This window comes from Falco biarmicus, chromosome 1 (assembly GCF_023638135.1).
Source record: "Falco biarmicus isolate bFalBia1 chromosome 1, bFalBia1.pri, whole genome shotgun sequence".
NCBI lineage: Eukaryota > Metazoa > Chordata > Aves > Falconiformes > Falconidae > Falco > Falco biarmicus.
Window position 1 is genome coordinate 27,447,129 of NC_079288.1, and position 18,241 is coordinate 27,465,369.

The 18,241-nt window shown below is 42.9% G+C and overlaps 1 protein-coding gene across 1 annotated transcript in view; it reads left to right on the plus strand.

Moving 5' to 3' along the window:
- Positions 1 to 560: 560 nt before the first annotated feature.
- The window catches only part of KIAA1671 (KIAA1671 ortholog), an 87,192-nt gene continuing 69,511 nt past the window's right edge, over positions 561 to 18,241 (plus strand). Inside the window, exon 1 of the mRNA XM_056329612.1 lies at positions 561 to 707. The gene's annotated coding sequence lies outside the window, so the exon portion shown is untranslated. The remainder of the gene's footprint in view (positions 708 to 18,241) is intronic.

Genomic DNA, 18,241 nt, shown 5'->3' on the forward strand with positions numbered 1-18,241 from the left:
GCTGCGGGAGGTTGGGCGTAGGGGCGGGGGGTCGTGCCGTCCGGAGGGTAAGGAAGCAGGGCGGCGGCGCGCTGAGGGGCGGCTGTCCTCATCGCGGCCTTCTCCTTCAGGGGACGGCGGCGGGGGCCGCAGCCGGGACGCGAATCCGCGCCCGTGCCCACCGGGGAGCAGGTGGAGGGAGGGAAGGGGAGGAGCCGCCTGTGAGGGGCACCGGGCGGCGCGCGGGAGGCCCCGCCCACCCCGGCGGAGCCGCGCGGTCGCCATGGCAACAGCAGAGGCGCTTCCCGCGGGGTCGGGCCGGGCTGCGCGCGCGCCGCGCCCGGCGGCTCCTGGCACCGGGGCGAAGGGCCGGGCCCCCCCCTGCGGCGCGGCGGGGCCGGCAGCGCCCGCAGCCCGGCAAGCGGCGGGGCCGGGGCGGGGCGGGGCGGCCTGGCGCGGCCCTCCCCTCTCCGCCGCGGCCCGCCCGCTGCCCCCGGCAGCCCCTCGTCCCGGGGAGCGTGGAGGGGGCGGCCCCCGCTCCGCCCCGCCCCCGGGTGGGGGTGTCTGGCCGTGCCCGGCCGCCGATCACCTCAGCCGGGCAGGCCGCTGGGCTCCGCCGCGCTCAAACTTAGTTAGCAACTTCCCCGTTGCGGCCGAGCCGGCGCCGTCCCGCGCCGGCACCCCTGAGAGACGAGCCGGTGCGCCTCCCCCTCCCGTTCCCTGTGAGGGTAAGTGCCGGCGGTGGGTCCCGGTGAGTGCCGGGGCGTGGGACCGCGCTGGGGGCGGCGGGACAAAGGCGGCCCGGCCCGCTGAGGCACCGGGCGGGTCCGGCTCTCTCGCCCTGAGGGGAGCGGCGGCCCGGGCCGCCCTCCGAGCCGGCTGTGGGGAAGCGGAGGGGGGCCGGGGCGGCGCTGCCCCTCCCGCGGCTGGCGGTTCCCGGCGGGGGGCGCACACGGGGAGCCGGGGGGCAGCGCAGCCCGGGGCTCGGCCTGCGGGGGGGTCCCGCGGTCCGTCCCGGTGGCGCTGGGCTCGCCGGGCGGCTGGTTTTTCACTGCGTCAGAGCCAAGGGCGCGGGGAGAAGTTGGGTCCTCGTGTGCCCGTGCTGCGCCCCGAGGCACAAAGGAGGAGCTCTGGGTGCTCCCGGCTCGGTGTCGGGGGGGCGGCTGCAGGTACTTCTCGTGGTGATTTTGATGGCTCATGGGTGTAATGCTCTGCTGGCGAACACTGCAGGTTAGAGCCTTATTTTGTAATCCAAGATGACTTTTGTAAGCGCTGCAATTATCTGTTCCCCTCAGGATTAGTGATGATAATGTGCTTGGCATTCTTAAACGGCCAAATAAAGATGCTCCAACACCCCCCCACACCCCCCTTCCCCTCCCCTTAAGAGTTTACAGCCGTTCCGACTGCTGCTTGGGTTGACAGCAGCCTGCAGAAGGGACACGGGCGTTCAGAAGCGCGGTATGTGGTGACTCCCTCATGCCTTGGTCTCTTCGGAAATGTATCTGCTCTCTAGAGTTAAGTTTTAAGTGCCATCACGCTGGTTCTTTTTAATTGCAGTTACACATACCTTCGTTGGCATTTCAGCCCGTGCATGTCTGTATGTTTTTATTTTAGAAGCGTCTCTGACATTTGGGTGGACAGATTTGTATTGCTGTCTTCTGTTATGCAACTCATTTGTCCATTTTTCTTCTGAACTCCAAATGTGATTTGTGTGTGGATGGAGGGATGAGGAGCTCCGTTTATGGGTAGAAACAGTTGATCCAAAAGATCACACTGAAGGTCAGTTCCCGATTGCCTGAATTTGCATGGAGTTCTGCGCTTGGATTTGGGAGGGAGCAAAATCGGGATTCTGAAAGGGTGAAGCTAATCTGTGAAATCATTGTATTTCCTGTGTGGTATTGCATCGAGTCATGTAAAAGGCTTTATCTTCCTTAGTCTCTTTGCAGCATTTTTACTGTTCTTGCATTTCTCCCGTCTCAAGGTAGGAGGTTAATCTTGCGGATTCAGGTATTGACTTGACTTCTATTTCTGTGGCGTAATCCGTGTGATTTTGATTTGTGTGTGAGGAATGGGATTAAAGGAAATCACACTTGGCAGATGGCAGAGGTCTTCTATACCATTATGAGCTATCGTAACCTTTTATTATACCTACAGATTTGGTTCTTCAGTGGCTAGTAATATAATTCTATTCAAGATGAAGTATTGCTCATCATAAAATACTGGTACTGCATTAAATTGCAGCATATAGCAATTGATATTTTGTCAAAACTGATGCTTTATTCCATTGTGGTAATTGCAGGCAATTTTCATGGTAGGCTGAAGAGGTAAACTATGTTTCCAGGGCAACTGTGAAGTAGTTTAGCTGCTTCAGAGGTACTTTTTGCCAGAATTGAAGGTTGTTTGTATTTTCTTTTTCTTGTCCTTGTCTCCCTTCCGTAAATTAGAAGGCTTTGCATCTTTTTAAGGACCCCTGTTTTTCTCTCTTTTCCTGTGATGCTTTTAGGGTGAGGTAGGGAAGCAGACAATGTGTGGCAGAAATGCAAATGAAGTGCCTGGCAGCTTAATCCAGGTAAAGACTTCTTCCAAAAAATCTTTCAAGAATTTATAAACTTTTTGGTAGGATTTTCTTCACTGTATGCTATGCCTTTTTCTGTAAAAAAAGTCAAAGGTATTTATTAGCAAGTAAATCTATAAAGCCTTTCTGCTTTAGAGTAATTAAAGATGTAGGAATCCTGTTTAAATAGAAGATGTAAATCACTTTTGATAGGTGTATAGTTTTGAAGATGTACTTGTAAACTTTAGTCTCTTCTTTTTCAGATGATGCTCTGAACTAGTTCTGAACTAAATTTTTTTCCAATATATATAAGACATAGAACAAAGTGACTTTAGAATGTCATGGAAAGTTCCTTTAAGAAGTCAAAATCTAGGACTGTCTTCTAATTTAGATACTTGTATTTGTCATTTTTTACTATTTCATTTTATATATGGTAGTAAACAATGTGAATGTCACTTATCCAAGGTTTGTACTCGCCTGTGGTTCTAGAGGCTGCCTGTCTTAACGGCCAGAGGAGAAAGGGCAGAGTACCCATCTACCTGGGCTTTTAACTATCTAGATACCAATATATTAAGAAAATGTTAATGTCTGATGATTAAAAAACTCATTACCTCTGATCATTGCCAGTCTGGGAGCTATGTGTAGTGATGATTGTGTTGTGTGTTTATTTTAAAAAAAAGTTTTTAATACTGTTTCCAACCAGGTGTAGCACTGTCACCTTGGATGCTACTTGAGCAAGGGTGTGTCTGCAGACACCTCTGAAAGTAGTAATATACTGTGTGCCTGATCTCTCCCACAGGAAAAAAAAAAAAACAGTTACAACTTGGAAATAAATTTTATTGAAAGAAAGAAATTCAGACTCTAAGCTCTATGTTTGAAAAGTTTGCTGGCCCTTACTGCTCCATGGACTGAAGGTAAAATTTAGACCACACATGAAAGAAGTGAGTCCTGACCAGCAGGTCCCAGGTGGAAGGTAGAGGGAGAGCTCAGGTATTATACTTCCTGGGCTGCTTCACGGGGCTCTGTGATTTTGCTTGGGTGTTGCCCTGGACTCTGCTCCATTCATTGCTTCTGTTTCTCTGGCTACTAGATAATTTTGAAACCAGTCTCAACGCCTCCCTTCTCAGAGTGTTTTGGTTATTGTAAAGTAAAAAGTGAGCTTGCTCTCCTTGGTGAAGAATGTGTTGCTGCATTTGCTGCCTAGTCTTTTCCTTGGGATTAGTCTTTGATCTTTGGTCGTGGAGTTTTCTGTCTTCTGGCGGGTTTTCCAAGTATTGTCAGAATCAAGTTGATAGAACTCCTGGTGATTTTTCTCCTGTCCTTGATTTTTTTAAATAGTAGTAAGAAAACTTTCCATAGTTTTGACAATTTCAGTATAGACCACAGTGCTTGTGGGGAATACTCTGCAGATCAGGAGCACAGGACTCGGGATCATATTTGAGAGGATTACTCTTAAGCGTGTCAGTTAGGGACACAGTATGGTTGTGGTTGCAGAAAACTACTTCTCCTCCTAATTTTGGCTGCTCATGTATTTAAAAGTTGTACTGGTTTGTTATTGAGGAGTCTCATATGTTAAGATCTTTGTCTAAGACTTGGTATGTTTTCTGAAATTGATAGTACATAAAAAGTTGATAACTTGGTGCTGGTCACTAGGCGGGGGAAGTTTCCTTTGACAAATGAGTTTGTCATGCTGTGTAGTTATTTAAAAATTTCACTAGTAAAAGAGGTGTGTGTGTATGTGCATGTCTAAATGCAAGTTTTTAATGTTCTGCATCCAGTAACATGTAATGTCACTATTCTTTTCTTATTTTTAAGCTATTTCTGCTTAGAGGATGTCTTGCTGCAAGAGGATATGAATAATGCTAGTTGGAAGTCTTTCTTTCACTTTTGTAGCTTGGGAGATGTACACAATGCTGTTGGTTGTAGGGAGGTATTCAGTGTCTTAGGTTTTCTGCTAGTTTATGTTATTAATTTATTTCTTGATGCAGGCACAGCCTTTTGGGACTCCTTGTTCAATTCTCAAGTAGCAGGTAGCTTTTGGGAGGAAAATATTATGTCTATTCAATACTTTAAAGAGACATTCATGGAATAGGAGATCATACTGTATTCACTGAGCTGTTTGTAAAACCAAGACTGAAGTAAACTACTTAATCCTGCAAGCCCAGGCATGAAGCTTTCAGTGATGCTGTGAGCACAATCTGTATCACTACTTCGTGTTTGATGCACAAAGGTGACTAGAATCTGAGAATGTTGCAATGTGTTAGGTGTGTTTTTTGTTCTCTGTGTAGGAATCACTCAAAGACATCATATGGAAGAAGCCACAAACATTTTGCTTTTGCCTCTGAAAGCTATTTAAATGGAGACTCCCCTGGTTGCAGAGGTAGCCTTTGTGGTATAAACAGCCGCGAGGTTGTCTTGGGTTTGCAGCCAAAGAGGCTGGAATAATGGGGTCAGGAGAGCTGTGGGATTCCCTCTGTGGCAAACTAGTCTTGAATCCTAACCACAACCTTCTGAACGACCATGGACCTGGTAGATGTAATAGTTTAACTGAAAGACATCATGCTTGATAAACTAGATTCACCTATGCAGTTGAATGTACAGACTTCTCCTAATTATGAACGTGAATTTGCTGTTGGATTGCCTGTATACATGCTTCCAGTGAGACATGACTGTGAAGAGCTGCTTCTGAGGAGATGCTGCACTTGTTGAAGGAGATGAAAGTTGTCTGCTTTCTTTTCCTTGATTGGCTTTCAGTAAGTTTGAAGGGCATATGTAAACTTCTGTCTGAACTCTGGCCTTTCTTTTGAAGCTGTGTTCTAGTAATACTTTTAAAAAAAGTAAGAAATAAAAAACATTGCAAGTCAATTACTGTTTGCCTTCAATGGGCTTCTGTGGGTGAAGTGGTTTTATGCACAGTGGAGTTTTCATATCTTAGGTTCTGTTAAGTGACAGGAAAACCAAATTCTTAAGAAAACCTGGGTACTGAGTTTTGGCAAAACACACTGAATTCAGTAGGACGACTATTCTAACATTTTGCAGCTATTGGCTAAAAAAAAAAATTAGTAATGTTTCCTTTTTTTTCTCATGAATGGATATCAATTTATGCTAGTATGACCTGAATGTCTGATCAGAAAGGGATATATGTAGGTCTACTGGGTGATGATTTTCTTCAGGCCTAGGCATAAATAATCTAGCTGTAAACAGCTTAATCTTGAGATCCTTTTCTTAAACAAAGGTGGCCTATTTTGTTGCTTTACACTGTCTTTGGTTTGTTCTGAGAATATGTAATGCTGGAACCTCTGCAGACAAGGAAGCCTTCAAACAGCTTTCCAAGCTGGGGTTATTTTTCAATGCATCTGTATAAATAGGCGATCGTTGGTTACATGTTTTCACAATTCCTGAGTACCTTACAATTACCTTGAAACAATGGGAGTCGATTTTTTTTTTTTATACTCTTCATTTCTACAAAACATGCTTGAGGAGAGGAAATTAATTTTTTCTTAGGCTTGTGTGGTTGTGGTGGTGCAGTCTGAGCAGTCTAGGACTACAGAGGTTTATTATCCAAAACATTGCTTGTTTTTGTTTTAGAGTCATGTCCTATGAACATGCACTTAAACATTGGGGCGGGGGGTGGTGGGGAGGAATCTGGGCTTTTTTAAAGCTGCTTACAGAGCCATTCATTAAAAGTTCTTATCGGAATTAAGTGCCAAAACTTTCAGTTTTGGCCTATAATAAAGCTGTTGCATGCCTGAAAGAAGATAAGTGTTGGTCTTGCAGGAGTAGAACTGAAAGCTTCTTACTATTGTAGTAATTATGAGTCAGGATGGTCATTAGCCTGCTGTAACAAGTAGAGAAAGATAACAATTCAGCTGCTGAAGGTTTGGTTATCTGCACAGTTTTCACTTAGAGGGAAAAAACGTGCATGTGCATTCCCACAGTTTCTTCAAAGAGTGTATGTATGCAGCGTACGAATGGCTCTAGCTTTGGTGCAGTTCTTACTTATTTTACATAACTGGTGTAAACTTCAATGTGGAGTAACAAGGAGATCCAAGTGTTTTTTTTCCAGGTCAGAATACCCCTTTAATTTGGTTGGGGGCTGGGGAGAGAATTGCTGTGAGCAGAGTGGCCTGTTAACTCCAGCCACCGGCTTGACCCAGTTACAGTTCGGCAGTGGAGTCTGCAGAGCTCTGGCATTGCTGGGAAGCGTGTGTGCTCTTTGAGCTAGGCCAGGCCAGGAATAGACAACTTTAACTTTGCCGCAGAAGCGGCACTTGGGTGCAGATGAGATAGATGGCAAAAATAGAAGAAAAATAAATTAGCTGCATTTTGTGGTTTAAATCTAAAATACATGGGATTGGCACATTGAAGAAGAGGTGAAGAAGTGAAGATGCTAATCTTCTTGTTTTGTTATTTTTCTTTAATTCTAGTAGTTTAAAACAATTTTACCCTTCATAGTTTCTAATAGTCAAAAAGCTGCCAGTATTTCAGCGTATGGGAATATGGGTGTTTGTGTGTGCTTTTGCTGATGCAAACAATGTTGTTGCCATACACATCAGCCCCTTCTGTTTATGTTTTCATAGTGACTGTTTTTTCTGGTCTTAGTATTGATTAAATACATGCTTTCTGTGCCTTTCAACAAGTGCTATTAATAAATGTGTTATAGAACTTGTTATTCCTCCTGTTGTAAAACTAGGGTGATCTTTATTGTACAGTGATGATGAGAATTTGAAAGACATAAACAGGAATGGGCTTTAGTTTGTCTTTATTCCGTTCTTTTAATGAGCTCAGACTTCAGCCTGGATTAAGCCTGGTTGCTTTTTCAATTCAGCCATAGTATCAGTAACTCTTAGTAGGGAGTGAGTTGTGCCAAAATTTAAGAGGGTTGTGTATCTGCTGCAAGTATGTTCAACCATACAAGGCTTTCAATGAACAAAGCTGTCTCATCTGTAAGGAAAGCATTCGGCCCAGCAAAGCCATGATACATTTTAAACAGGGTTGGAATTTTTTGGCCGCCATAATTGGTGTTTGATATTTCATGAGAACACTCAGAATTCTTCATTGAACAAAACGAGCACAGATGCCTTTCTAAAACAGGCATTTATGCTCAAGTTGCGCAGCTTAGCTGGCTCGTTCCTTTACTTAGAGACCTTACAAGAAATGTTACTTTTATTATTTGTTGTCAAACAGTGCTCTTGCTGTGTTGGCTCTGTAAAATGTCAGATGTTAGTATAATCTGCCCTTAAAATATTTTAAGTGATATGATGGTTGCAGAGTATATCATCCTATTCTTGCAGTACACATGTACAAATGATACAGGGTTTTTCTTTTGCATATTCAAGCCTACAATAACAATTATGTCCAAGAAAATATGTAACTTTATGCAAATAATGTTAAGTATTTCTAAAACATGTTTGAATTTATGTATCTTGTAATTCTTACAAGTCATAATGTTCAGTTTATGTTCTTCACAAAATGAGTATTTTAAAAATTTACTGTGTTTACTGCTTGCAAAGGAGAGATTAAATGAACTGATTTGATTACAGTAGAGTTTTTAATACAACTTAAGTTCTTTTCTTACTCTCCTAAGTAGAATTTTACCTAGTAGGAGAGAGATGCTCACTATAGCTACACGGTTCTGTGAGGCTGCAGGAGAGGTTCCGCATGTCTGACCTATTGTCACTAAACTTGATGGGGAAACAGATGTTTTCCTGACTTCTTCATTCACATCATTGAATCACAGTACACATAGGAAGGACTCATCGGTAGTTGCAGATTGGCATTTCAAGAAGGTCAGGGAAACTGGTTTCTGCATGGTGAGCATTATGCTAATTCAGTTGTTAAACATATTGGAATTGTGCTTCCTTTTGCTTCTGCAGTGCTTGCAGATTCCATCAGAGCCTTTGCTCTGCGCTTGGAGTACAGAGGGTTAGTTTTGGACAGGAGAAGCTTTCTTGTGTGCTGTGTTGTAATCACATGCAAGAAACATGTCTGCAGATGTCAGTTTGGATTGAGTGCTTTACATGAAGTACTTGCTGTCATGTTGGTGCTTACACATGAAGATGAAATCCAGGGAGGTGGATGGGGAGGCTGAAGCCTTATTTAAGATGAAATACATATTTCCTTCTCCCTAAGGCACGCTATATTGGGGTAAAAGGCTAGGGTAGACTAGCAGCTGTAATGATTGAATTCACTGTTTTTGTGCATGCAAAAATGAAATGAGAGTGTGTATTAGGCCCTGTTATTGACATCTCTTACAAAAAAATAGGAGGCCTTTTCTCTCATACTTGGCCTTGAATATTAGGAATGTGTATTGGTATTCTTTCCTAAACCAGCATGTAGTATCTTTAGAGATTATTGTGATACATTAAAGAATATGTGAAATACATGTAAAGCAATGATCACACATTGTGTCATGTTTGTTTACATTGGACTGTTGCACACAATGTAGAAAACAGTTAAATTTCAATCAGGTTTTTTTTGTACTGTAGATGTATGGTTGACTAAGGCACTTTTTGCACAGGCTTGGCTCTGGGGGCAGCAGTGTAGTATATTTTTCAAATTGTCTCAAAGTCTCATCTCAGCTCCACTGAGTTTCTTTTCTTTTTGCTTTTGAAATGTAAGAGCTGTAGTTCTAGTTTAGTACATCTTCAAAATGCTGAAAATGGTGACTTCAAGGTTAAAGGTCTTCCTATCTTTTCTGTACAGTTTGGCTCTAGAAATGCTTGTCTCTTATGTCTGTTATGACCTTTCTAATAACACTGTAAAGTTGAACTCTGTGGTATTGCTCCTGATGAGTTAGAAGCATCATCATACCTCGGGACAGTTGGAGCCTTCCCACAGGTTCTCAGGGCAGGGCGACTTCAGCTTTCCTGCCTACCTCATGCTCAGGGCTGCTGTAGTCTGGATTTTTCTTGCTGCTTTAAAACCTTTGTAAACTGTGGCCTGCTCCATTTTCTGCTTATGTTGGCTCCCTCAAATACTGTGAGGCAGCTCTGTTCTGGAGACCTGCATCTCAGCATTTTGTTAATTACACTGGTTCCACCACAACTCAGTTGCTGATGGGAGTGTGGAAAAAGCCTGTGAATATGGAAGGGGCACCTAAACTCGGCATTTTGAGAACATCTTAAGGAGTGTGGAGAAGGAGGTGATGAAGCAGATGGCAGGTTAGCATCTGGAGAGCTTTAAAACTGATAACAGCACATGTTGGAAGGCAAAAGGATGCCATTTGGGCAGTTGGCTGTCTGGCAGCTTCCTGCTCAGCTGCTCCTGCCGGGGGGTCAGTCCAAGTCCCTGGCATTGCTTGGAGTGTGATGGCCACTTGATGCTTGATGGACTGTGGTTGTGGAGCTGTCGAACATGTTTGAGATCAGGGGTAGTAACTTCTGAGAAGTTGGAGAGAGTGTCAATACTGGAACTTGACTTTGAAGAGTAATGAGACAATGTACTGTTGGCCAGGTCCGATGGCTGTGCTCTTGGTTACATCTGGAGAGCATACTGGAGAGGAGGCTGGAGTAAAAAAAACTTTTTAAGGCATGAGTGTATATTTTTAAACAATCTAATTAACAGAAGGTAATTTATAACTGTTTAACCAATACTGGCTTTAAACCAATGTGCAGGACAGTTTATAATAAGTTGAACTGGCTTTTATTAGGCATCAAAATCTGTAGGGTTGGTCATCTTGCTGCGAAACAAACAGGCCATGTGCTGCCTAAACACTGGGCAGTTTTGGCCAGGTCTCTTCTCCCATCCTATATATCTGGTTTTTTGTTCACCCTGATTTTTATCCCTTTGGCTCTTGAATCCAAAGACTTCTTGGGGAGGGGAATTCAGGTTGATCAGTGTGATTCCTGTGCAGAGTATGTATCCAGTAGTTCAGATGTATTTTTTATCCATGGTATGCTAGTTGGTTTGTATGCAATGAAACCAAAGAAAAAAACACCCAGTCATCTTCACTGAGTAGGCATCTGATCTTCTGTTGGTTAATCAAGTCACTAAACCACAGATTACTGGACACTGAAAAGAAATGATATTTTGTGCCTATGTCATTCCTGAAGCATCTTCCACTGGCTGCTGTCTCATGGAAGTTACTGGGATGTATGGATTTTTGATTTAACTTGCCAAGTTTGCCACTGACTTGAGGAAGCTGAAGACACATTTGGCCTTACATTCAGCTTCTTGGATTGGCATGTCTCCTGTTCTGTAAATGATTTGGTTCAGATGGGATTCCTCCTGCAGAAATTCTGGATCCGGTGCCAGTTACCTGTTGTTTTTATGACAGCATTGTGCCACTATTTGAACTTGCAGATATGCAACAAAAAGGCCAGCGATGGAGTCAGCTCAGCAGATTTCCCAGTAGCTGCAGAACTTACCGTGCCTCTTGAAGTCAGTGAATGTGTCTTGTGCCTTCCAGGGGCATCCAGCAATCAGTTGCTGTGTCATATTCTGGGGGCAAGAATGGTCAGAGGTGGGGAATTGGGAGAACTCTGTGTTCTGGTTTTGTTTTGGATCAGATTGCAGTCAAAGGAACCTTCTTTGTAATAACTTTGGAAAGGCGATGTTTCTAAGTTCACTGTGAGATCATTCTCGGGTTACTAAAATACTGTTAAAATCCCTTCTTTGGATATGCCCTGAGAAATTTGGAGCAGGCACTGGGACTGCTGTAATACTGGTGTGAGTGTGGTTAGGTGGGTGTGATTTGAGGCAAGGTTCTCGGTCTGGGTGCTTGCAGGCAGGTGCTCATGCCTAGGTTCTCAGGTCTGGAGTAGCTGTTAAGAACATACCTGTGATCTTTCATTCCTTCTCATTTTTGTGTCAGCTGCCTGTACCATATATTCTTTGACACGGTCTGCATTTTTTTTAAACGTGTTTATTTTACTGTTTTATCTTCATTTTGATGTGTTCTATGGCTTCTGTCCTTGAAACTTACCAGAAAATTAAAAAACCTGCGCTGTTCATTTGTGGTTAAAAATACACTTCTGTGCTAAAGCTTGTGAATGTCACTTTAAGCAGCCACATAACGCTTTCCTTCACCTCCCCTCTGCGTCCCTGCTAGCGTTGTGTGCTGGACCTGGGGGTGTGTTCCACATGAGTGTTTGTTCACAGGCAGGAGCTTCCACGTTCTTGGTGTCTCCACTGTTTGGGTTTTGGTCCTGCTTTTTTTTGCACTGCTATTTTTTTCTTCCACCCCCCTTAATAATAAGTGTTAACATTTTAAGTGTCTGAACTGTTGCCTTTCAGTAAAGAGGCATTTTTTTCTTTTCTGTGCTTTCTCAAGATCATAGGAAGATGGAGGGCATTGATTTGTAGTCATAAAGTTTCTAGATAGTGTGTTGACCAGTCATTGCAGTCCTTGATTTTGCTGAATGACATCGTGTTTCTGAAGAACAAGTTAGTAAATGATGGCTAATACGCATGCGTGGGCTTTGTGCTGTCAGAGTTCTTGGCTTAAACATGCTTTTCTTCAGAAATGGTAAGAAATGTAGTGTCACTGCTTTGATTCCTCTTAGTCCTACAGAACCCTCTGATACTCTGTTCAATTTGTATCACCTTCGGAGGAAGAGGAAACACTTTTTGTGGGTTGCTGATAACAGTAACCTGCTACCAGGTAACAAAAGAAACATGAATTAGCAAAACCAGCCAGTGTTTCTGAAACGAGTAATTGCATTGGTGGAGGAAAAAACTTAAGACTATTTCCTGCGTATGAGAAAAGCTAGATGTGACCACTGAAGGAAAAATGGGAGCCTTGTCATCGAGTTAACAGCAGTAGCTCCTCTGGCAAGTAAAACATTCTTGGCATAGCAGCTTTTTTATGGGTATGCAGCTTGGGGCAGGTTATTGATGCCTGACAGGAGACAGCACCCTGCTGCAGTAACATATCCTATCCAAATTAATGCTCTGTTGGCTATACAAGGAAGAGATCAAAGAACTGTCTGAAAATTGTTAACAATCTGAGAGGCAAAAAGATTAATTCCAAAGTATATAATTGTTTTGTAGAGCAGAGGGTGACATAAGGGTTTTTGGCCCAGAGAATGATAAATACCACCAAGTATTTTGCTTTTGTAACAATATTTTATTTGACTCAAGGCAGAACCACCCACCTCTCACTAGTCTAGTAATTTTTTCAGTATTTATGGGATCTGAGTGGAAATTGCAAATCTGATGGTCATGTCCATTTGAATTTGAATGAGTTTTAGTGGCTCCATCTGTATACTCAAAAGCATAAACAGAATAAAATTAATCCAGTTCAAGATTGTTAATAATTGGCTTGTTCAAAATTGGGTCATCTTTTATGTAAAGCATTTGAATTGTTGCTGTAGGAGCAAGAGCTTGGGCAAACAAGGGTTTTTATCAGATAACTTTCCCTGTGTCATATATAGTGCTAGGTGAAACAGCTGAGGCAGGTATTTCTTGTGCTGTGCGGTGTTGGCCTACCAGAATTGGTGCCAAAGTTGGATTTTCAATGTGGTTTGGCTGTTACTGAGTACAGGGGAAAATTTCTCCGAGTTGATGCCAATGACATGTCAAACCAAGTCCAATTTAAATTCTACTATTCCCTCCATTTTGCCTTAAGTACGTTTTGGTTATGGGGACCACACATAAGAAAAAGATCAGTCATAATAACTCCTCTGTATTCACATGTCCCAGAGGGATGTGTTGGGATGCGCTTCTGCCAGCGCACAAAAGGAAGCTCGTGTGAGCTGGGGTTTGCCTTGGTGATGCCAGCCAGCCCTGCACCTGCAGACCTGCAGCTTGGGGAGGTGCTTCCCCCTTTCCGGGCAATTCAAAGTTATGTGCGCTGCCACCGTTGTTATTGTCAGCTGTTAAGAATGTCGTTAGTTAAAATTTGCCAGATAGTGCCTATGGTGCTTTTTTAATGTTTGTACCCAGTGCACTGAGTTGCATCCAGTGGCAGTTCTGAGCCGAGTCTTGGAGAAGTGAAGCTTTGTGCAAGGCCTTGTTCTAGTGTCAGCCCTTGGCGGCCCTGCTGGCAGTGCCTTTTTGGAAGCTGCTCCATGGGACCACCTGCCCGTATTGGCATGCAAGCGCAGGGAAGTGAGATAAAATTGTATGGTTTATTAATGCTGACTCAGTCAGTCTGTTGTCATAGTGTTTGTCTTTTCCAACGGTATCAGGGAGATAGCGTTATTGTCCACCTCAGATATTGCTGCAGTGTGGTGCTGTGGTAAGCTTGCTACAGCTTAGAGGAGCAGGCTTAGAAATTGTGCATTTGTTCATGAAAGAGATCTGTTCTTGGAAATCATCTGGTCCTGTTCAGAGCAGGGCCAGTTCAGAGTGTCTTTTCTCCCATTGTGCTGCAGGTCATTTCTAGAGTAGTGCTTGGGACAAGTATTTTGGGCTTGAGTATAGTTGCTTGTTGACCAAGCTAGACTACATGCTTCTGTTATGACTAACGCCAGTATTTGAAAGGTAGAATGGTAAACTGAATGGAGAAATTGCTGCTAGACAACCCCGGCTGTCTGTATTGAAAGAAAATGTGTCATTAGCAGCAAAATCCAACGCTGCTGAGCACTGAACTTTTTAGTGTATGATTATTTTTTTTTTAAGGAAGCAAGTGAAAAATTAGCCAGTGAAGACATCAGATCGTATAGCTGTAAGAGCTGAAGCAGACATAAACATTTGTAACAAGAATACACAACAACAAATTTCTTTTCAGCTAGATGAAAACTTCGAAGCAGCATAATCTATTACAACATCTTTGCTCTAAGTATTTTATCTGTAGGTGGCACTTGCTTTTTATGAATGAGTCTTTTAGCTAGCGATTGAAGGATAGATTCTGAAGCTGCACAAGACAAGTACAGGTATAAAACTAATAAAGTATAAATCCTGTTTCTTCCTGTGGTGTGGAGCAGGCACTGGCCTGTACCTGGGTCTCCGCACCTCTGCATTATTATACAGAGGGATGATGCTCTCCTGACAGGTCTGGCTCTGCTCTGCCTTGTGAGCAAGCTGTGTTTTCCCAAGAGACATTTTCCCAGGGTCAGTTAGTAGTTGCTCTTTAATGATTGTTGGCAGTGGCTATTTAGTGGCCTGAGACAGCTGTCTTTGAACCTTCATGGTGAGAACAAATCCTGAGGATTAGAACAGGAGGAAAGCTGTCATCCTTATAGAAACCACGCAGTTTAGCTTGCCCAGGTCTTCTGCGTTTGAGAAGATGCATGTGTAGATATATATACACACACATATATAAAATTTTTAATCTGTCACGATCCTTTTTGGTCTTTGCTCCCATCACTCTGTTTTCTTTATCCTCTGTTTTATGGGTACAGGTTTTCTTCGGATGGTTAAACTGTTGAAATCATCTCCTAGCATGTTGAAGGTAGCGCTCCAAGGCTGGTAGTCTCAGGTTTTCTTAAAGTCTTGATGACTGCAATCTCTTTTTCATCAATCAGATGCATGTATAAAAGACACAGCATTTATAAATTAGTACTACTGATTCCAAGGCAATCACAGAATGGTGCGAGCTTGTTATACTTTCTGAAGGTGGTTTACTGCACCAGGCCACAAATGGGTTTTCCAGCACTGGAAATCCTGTTAGAATTGGAAGAGGAAGGTCAGAGGATTATAGGCTTTGTCCTTTCTTACAGTCCCTTCTGACACAAAAGCACCTGCTGTGTATAAAGGCAAGCAGGAAATGTCTTCTCACATCATGCTATTTCTGTAATGCAGTGACCTTCAGAAGATCAGTTTATATGAAATGATCTGTTCCCCCTGATTCCTTCCTGGGTGCAGAGGGTGATGTGTCAGGTTTATTTCTGATGGCTTCATAGTCTTCACTTGCAAGCAGTTCTGTGAAGGCACTTACCTATTTTTGTAACAAGTAGGTGTTTATTTATTTATTTATTTTTAAATAAGCCAAAGCCTACAGATCTGTTTCACTTGATACTTTGACTTGTGTGCCACTTCAGGTCAGAAGAAGACCCATATCTCTTAAGAACCGCAAAAGGTGCAACACTCCCATTCCTCATGAGCTTTGCTTGTTTCCATGTGGGCTGGCAAGCTTAGCAAGGTGTTTCACTGCAGGGATTTTCTGAGGGGTGTTTTAACTTCACATTTTCTCCATGAGGTAAATGGTTTCAACGTCAGTGTTTGTGTAGTTCTCACCAGTGTTTTGGGAGGAAGCTGTACCAATGATATTGTTGCTGCTTATAAAGCATTTACATCAGCTGGCAGCTCTGAAGGCAGTGAGCATGGTGAGTGAAACAGAAAATCCAGTGGTGATATCTGTGTCCTGTCAGCTCTGGGATCGGAGACAGTTGTCCTTTGTCTTCCTTTACTACCAAGAGGATGAGAAGTATGTGCGATTACAGTAAGTATTTCCAGGTGTGGGTGGTGTCTAAGCTCCTTTTACTGTTGAAACATGGTACTGAGCATGGTATTCTGTAGGGGAGTTACAAATGGAAGAACACCAAAGCTGGTGGTTTTTTTTTTTTCAGTCCTGTATTTCTATCTGTGCTGCAGACAGCTGGCTCGTCCACCTCCGTGTTATCCTTCAGCCGTGTCCATGGTGTGCCTGTCAAATTAAAGAGTGTTCACACTCAAAGCTGGAGCATCTAGAGAAAATGCAGCTCTGCCTCATCTCTGTGGGCTTTTGGCTAGAAAGGGATGGTAGAAAGTGCTGTTTGCTTGAGGTCAGAGGGATCAGTAGCTCTTTGATGTATTTCTGAACTAATAATGAACCAAATTTCATCTCTCCTAAAGCAAGGTCATGGAGACCATACTAATTTATTTATACCTCCTTTGAGTGTATGTGATTAATTTCATCATATTCATGATGTACAGCATAAGAGTACGAAAAAGTCAGGGCCAGGGATTTAACAGTGTTCCTTTAGAATCTGTGCAGAAAAACATAGTCTAATCAAAATTACTTTAAATACAGTTAAAAATGAAGTTAAGCTTCCTGCAATGAGAAGACAGTGTTGTCCCTACAAATTAACCAGATGGAAGTTTTTTAATGATTCTGAAAAGGTTTGAGGAGAAATTTGCCAGGTTGCAAATTAAAGTGTCCACCATCCGTTGTGTCAGGGGTGTAACCCTGCTGACATTTGGGAACTGCAGATTTTTATCTGAAACAACTGAACGTCTTTCTGTAAGAGCCTTAGTTTGACTTATTTTTCTTTTTCCAGTTCCACAGTCAATTATTCTTGCTTGTAGCCAAACCTGATCATTAATATTTTATCTGGCATGCAATGCAATTATTTCTGGAATATCTTTTTTTTTTTTTTTTTTTTCCCCATGCTAAACTGCATATAGTAGGGGGAAGTTATTTGCAGGTCTTGTTTGTGGGTGAAACACACTTATGAGGATGAAACATAAAAGAATATTAACAGGAGTTAAAGCTGTCAACAAAATCAAATGTTGATGACATAAGCAAACAAAACATTGCTTTCTGAGGCCTGCTGGGAATACTGTCCTTCTGCACAAATATGCTTTTAGCCTGACTTCAGCCTTGCCCAGTAATCTGTTTTACTCCTGCTGAATGTTACCCTTCATTGGCAGAAATCAAGATTTTGCTTTTGTTCTCTATTTCAGCTGCCAAAAGATTTGGACTTCCTGAAAATACCCACCCACTAACGAGGCAGGCGGAATCCCTCGTGCAGAATGCTAGCTGGAAATAAAAGATGGTTCACTCAGGAGGGTGAGGATGTGCAGCATCTGGTACCAAAAAATGATGATTCACCAACATTTCAAAGAATTTTTCCTTCGGTTAGGGTTTGATCTAGCTTGGTCTCAAGAGACTTTCAAAACAAATTAGACCCTCTGTGAAACTTGGAAGGCAAAAGAGTTACTCTGAAACTGTCAATGAGAGGGTTGTGAAGAATGGAATTATGGAAGAATGAGATGTAATGAGGTAGTTGTGCAGGTCAGAGGAAATTCCTAACATGCTCTTTCAGTCTGTGTGCTCTTGATGGGTCCCTCTCTTGATGAGAACACACTAGCAATGGTGTAGGAAAAGGAAAAACTAACCAAGAGTCTGTTTTTGAGAAGTAGTTGCCCTTAATTGTCTATAGAAAGGTGGTAATTCCCCCAAAACTTGAGAGTGCAGAAATTTTAGGAGGTCTTTTCAGAGCTGAACACCCTGAAAATGGGTAAATGATAATAAATGTAGTGGCCATGCAGGTGAAAGTATGGTTGCAGTTGATGTTTGGAAGGATCTATCTCTTTTTGCTAGGAAGAATCACAGGTTCTTCCTTTAAAACTGTTTGGCACTACAGAGAAGAGTGTTTTGTTGGGCAGGAAGGGTGCTGGGCACTGTGTCTGTCAGTGCTGTGTGATGGAAGCTGGGCTGCTTGAGGGGGAAGAGCCGCAGAACAAGCAGGCTGATAATCCAGAATCAAACCTTTTTAAAGTCTGACATTGTGAAACCCTTTTCTAGAAATAACTGGAGGCAAACCCCTCCAGTTCCAGGTCTGCTCCACTATCTTTTCTTTCTGAACAGAGTGCAGACATGCTGCCAGACAGACATGGGCCAGGGATGTTATTGCTTGCTAGTGGTGACAGATTTTTGTAGATTAATGCCATTTAATCGCTTCTTATGTGGGACACACAAACAGTTATGAAAACTCTATAGAACTGACAACTGTGGAAACAATTACATACAATTTTTTTCACAAGTCATTCCCTCCAGACTGATCTTTCTCTCAGAAATTCAAGGGCATTTGGAGAACGATGACTCCTGCCCCACAGCTG